Below are 5,000 nucleotides of genomic sequence, written 5' to 3' on the forward strand. Positions count from 1 at the left end.
CCAAGCATGGGCACCGTGGCTCAAAATCGAACTTCGGCCAAGGCCTCGACCATCAATGGCACATGATGACGCATGGTGATGGCACATGCATCGACCATCATCGGCATAGGCTGCCCTTCGGTACGGGCACTTGCCTCGACCGCCATCGGCACAAGCTGGGCCCTGGTGTGGGTTGTTGCCTCGATCACCAGCGGCACATGCTGAGCCTTGGTGCGGGCGGTTGCCTCGAGCACCATCGGCAGACCCTGGGCCCTGGTGCGGCCGGTTGCCCCGATAACCATCGGCACACGCTGGGCCCTGGAGCGGCCGGTTGCCTCGATCACCATCGGCAAAAGCTGGGCCCTGGTGCGGGCGCTTGCCTCGACCACCATCGGCACACGCTGGGCACTGGTGCGGGCGCTTGCCTCGACCACCATCGGCACACGCTGGGCCCTGGGGCGGGCGGTTGCCTCGATCACCATCGGCACACGCTGGGCCCTGGTGCGGGCGGTTGCCCCCAGCACCATCGGCACACGTTGGGCCCTGGTGCGGGCGCTTGCCTCGACCACCATCGGCACACGCTGGGCCCTGGTGCGGGCGCTTGCCTCGACCACCATCGGCACACGCTGGGCCCTGGTGCGGCCGCTTGCCTCGACCACCATCGGCACACGCTGGGCCCTGGTGCGGTCGGTTGCCTCGAGCACCATCGGCACACGCTGGGCCCTGGTGCACCATCGGCACACGCTGGGCCCTGGTGCGGGCGCTTGCCTCGACCACCATCGGCACACGCTGGGCCCTGGTGCGGGCGCTTGCCTCGACCACCATCGGCACACGCTGGGCCCTGGTGCGGCAGGTTGCCTCGAGCACCATCGGCACACGCTGGGCCCTGGTGCGGTCGGTTGCCTCGAGCACCATCGGCACACGCTGGGCCCTGGTGCGGGCGCTTGCCTCGACCACCATCGGCACACGCTGGGCCCTGGTGCGGCAGGTTCCCTCGACGACCATCGGCACACGCTGGGCCCTGGTGCGGCAGGTTGCCTCGAGCACCATCGGCACACGCTGGGCCCTGGTGCGGTCGGTTGCCTCGATCACCATCGGCACACGCTGGGCCCTGGTGCGGGCGGTTGCCTCGACCACCATCGGCACACGCTGGGCCCTGGTGCGGCAGCTTGCCTCGAGCACCATCGGCACACGCTCGGCCCTGGTGCGGTCGGTTGCCTCGAGCACCATCGGCACACGCTGGGCCCTGGTGCGGCACGTTGCCTCGACCACCATCGGCAGCCTCGACCACCATCGGCACACGCTCCGCCCTGGTGCGGCAGGTTGCCTCGACCACCATCGGCACACGCTGGGCCCTGGTGCGGGCGCTTGCCTCGACCACCATCGGCACACGCTCCGCCCTGGTGCGGCAGGTTGCCTCGACCACCATCGGCACACGCTGGGCCCTGGTGCGGGCGGTTGCCTCGACCACCATCGGCACACGCTGGGCCCTGGTGCGGGCGCTTGCCTCGACCACCATCGGCACACGCTGGGCCCTGGTGCGGGCGCTTGCCTCGACCACCATCGGCACACGCTGGGCCCTGGTGCGGCAGGTTGCCTCGAGCACCATCGGCACACGCTGGGCCCTGGTGCGGCAGGTTGCCTCGAGCACCATCGGCACACGCTGGGCCCTGGTGCGGGCGCTTGCCTCGAGCACCATCGGCACACGCTCGGCCCTGGTGCGGTCGGTTGCCTCGAGCACCATCGGCACACGCTGGGCCCTGGTGCGGCAGGTTGCCTCGACCACCATCGGCACACGCTGGGCCCTGGTGCGGGCGCTTGCCTCGACCACCATCGGCACACGCTCGGCCCTGGTGCGGTCGGTTGCCTCGAGCACCATCGGCACACGCTGGGCCCTGGTGCGGCAGGTTGCCTCGAGCACCATCGGCACACGCTGGGCCCTGGTGCGGGCGCTTGCCTCGACCACCATCGGCACACGCTGGGCCCTGGTGCGGGCGCTTGCCTCGAGCACCATCGGCAGACGCTGGGCCCTGGTGCGGCAGGTTGCCTCGAGCACCATCGGCAGACGCTGGGCCCTGGTGCGGCAGGTTGCCTCGAGCACCATCGGCACACGCTGGGCCCTGGTGCGGTCGGTTGCCTCGAGCACCATCGGCACACGCTGGGCGCTGGTGCGGGAACTTGCCTCGACCACCATCGGCACACGCTGGGCCCTGGTGCGGCAGGTTACCTCGATCACCATCGGCACACGCTGGGCCCTGGTGCGACAGGTTGCCTCGAGCACCATCGGCACACTATCGGCCCTGGTGCGGGCGGTTGCCTCGACCACCATCGGCACACGCTGGGCCCTGGTGCGGGCGGTTGCCTCGAGCACCATCGGCACACGCTGGGCCCTGGTGGGTTTAGGCACATCTTCAAATTTCTGCCGTGCCAATGCCATTTTTATGGCTTGTAAATTCATACAATGGTCCCCTAAGCCTTCACGTGAAGTTTCGTTGGAAGATGACTCGTTTTCTATTTTTCACGATTTTCGAAACTTTTTGCGGTTCGGGAATTTTTAAAATTTTTTTATAAGGATTTTTGGCCCCAAATTTTGTAGGCATGATCCTTCTATTTTTGTTGGCATGCACAAAAAAATTCAGCTAAAAACTCGAAGTAGAGAAGATTTTGTGACCGTTTGAAAAAAGTGTCCCCATTTCAGACACTTTAACGGCTACTGGTAGCAAACCTGTAAAATCTCAAATGCTCTTTAAGGGGGTGTGAATTCTCAGAGGTTTGATGAGGGATAGGGGGCCAACACAAGGCCAAGTACCAGCACCCATCGCACATCATGTGCGCACACCCCCCCGGCCCCCCTCCCAATCGCCGGAACCCCAATGCCGCCGGTCAGGTTCTCCGGCGGTACTCCGGCGATGCTCCGGCGATGCTCCGGCGATGCTGTCCCGAGTGAAAAAAATGCGGCACCAGCACATGCTGGAGCCAAGCATGGGCACCGTGGCTCAAAATCGAACTTCGGCCAAGGCCTCGACCATCAATGGCACATGATGACGCATGGTGATGGCACATGCATCGACCATCATCGGCATAGGCTGCCCTTCGGTACGGGCACTTGCCTCGACCGCCATCGGCACAAGCTGGGCCCTGGTGTGGGTTGTTGCCTCGATCACAATCGGCACATGCTGAGCCTTGGTGCGGGCGGTTGCCTCGAGCACCATCGGGAGACCCTGGGCCCTGGTGCGGCCGGTTGCCCCGATAACCATCGGCACACGCTGGGCCCTGGGGCGGGCGCTTGCCCCCAGCACCATCGGCACACGCTGGGCCCTGGTACGGGCGGTTGCCCCGAACACCATCGACACAAGCCGGCCCTTGGTGCGGGCTCCTGGCTCGACCACCATCGGCACACGCTGGGCCCTGGTGCGGGCGCTTGCCTCGACCACCATCGGCACACGCTGGGCCCTGGTGCGGGCGCTTGCCTCGACCACCATCGGCACACGCTGGGCCCTGGTGCGGCAGGTTGCCTCGAGCACCATCGGCACACGCTGGGCCCTGGTGCGGCAGGTTGCCTCGAGCACCATCGGCACACGCTGGGCCCTGGTGCGGGCGCTTGCCTCGAGCACCATCGGCACACGCTCGGCCCTGGTGCGGTCGGTTGCCTCGAGCACCATCGGCACACGCTGGGCCCTGGTGCGGCAGGTTGCCTCGACCACCATCGGCACACGCTGGGCCCTGGTGCGGGCGCTTGCCTCGACCACCATCGGCACACGCTCGGCCCTGGTGCGGTCGGTTGCCTCGAGCACCATCGGCACACGCTGGGCCCTGGTGCGGCAGGTTGCCTCGAGCACCATCGGCACACGCTGGGCCCTGGTGCGGGCGCTTGCCTCGACCACCATCGGCACACGCTGGGCCCTGGTGCGGGCGCTTGCCTCGAGCACCATCGGCAGACGCTGGGCCCTGGTGCGGCAGGTTGCCTCGAGCACCATCGGCAGACGCTGGGCCCTGGTGCGGCAGGTTGCCTCGAGCACCATCGGCACACGCTGGGCCCTGGTGCGGTCGGTTGCCTCGAGCACCATCGGCACACGCTGGGCGCTGGTGCGGGAACTTGCCTCGACCACCATCGGCACACGCTGGGCCCTGGTGCGGCAGGTTACCTCGATCACCATCGGCACACGCTGGGCCCTGGTGCGACAGGTTGCCTCGAGCACCATCGGCACACTATCGGCCCTGGTGCGGGCGGTTGCCTCGACCACCATCGGCACACGCTGGGCCTTGGTGCGGGCGGTTGCCTCGAGCACCATCGGCACACGCTGGGCCCTGGTGGGTTTAGGCACATCTTCAAATTTCTGCCGTGCCAATGCCATTTTTATGGCTTGTAAATTCATACAATGGTCCCCTAAGCCTTCACGTGAAGTTTCGTTGGAAGATGACTCGTTTTCTATTTTTCACGATTTTCGAAACTTTTTGCGGTTCGGGAATTTTTAAAATTTTTTTATAAGGATTTTTGGCCCCAAATTTTGTAGGCATGATCCTTCTATTTTTGTTGGCATGCACAAAAAAATTCAGCTAAAAACTCGAAGTAGAGAAGATTTTGTGACCGTTTGAAAAAAGTGTCCCCATTTCAGACACTTTAACGGCTACTGGTAGCAAACCTGTAAAATCTCAAATGCTCTTTAAGGGGGTGTGAATTCTCAGAGGTTTGATGAGGGATAGGGGGCCAACACAAGGCCAAGTACCAGCACCCATCGCACATCATGTGCGCACACCCCCCCGGCCCCCCTCCCAATCGCCGGAACCCCAATGCCGCCGGTCAGGTTCTCCGGCGGTACTCCGGCGATGCTCCGGCGATGCTCCGGCGATGCTGTCCCGAGTGAAAAAAATGCGGCACCAGCACATGCTGGAGCCAAGCATGGGCACCGTGGCTCAAAATCGAACTTCGGCCAAGGCCTCGACCATCAATGGCACATGATGACGCATGGTGATGGCACATGCATCGACCATCATCGGCATAGGCTGCCCTTCGGTACGGG

Source organism: Durio zibethinus, unplaced genomic scaffold, assembly GCF_047325235.1.
Source record: "Durio zibethinus cultivar Kanyao isolate XHJ-2024 unplaced genomic scaffold, ASM4732523v1 HiC_scaffold_2, whole genome shotgun sequence".
Classification (NCBI taxonomy): Eukaryota; Viridiplantae; Streptophyta; class Magnoliopsida; order Malvales; family Malvaceae; genus Durio; species Durio zibethinus.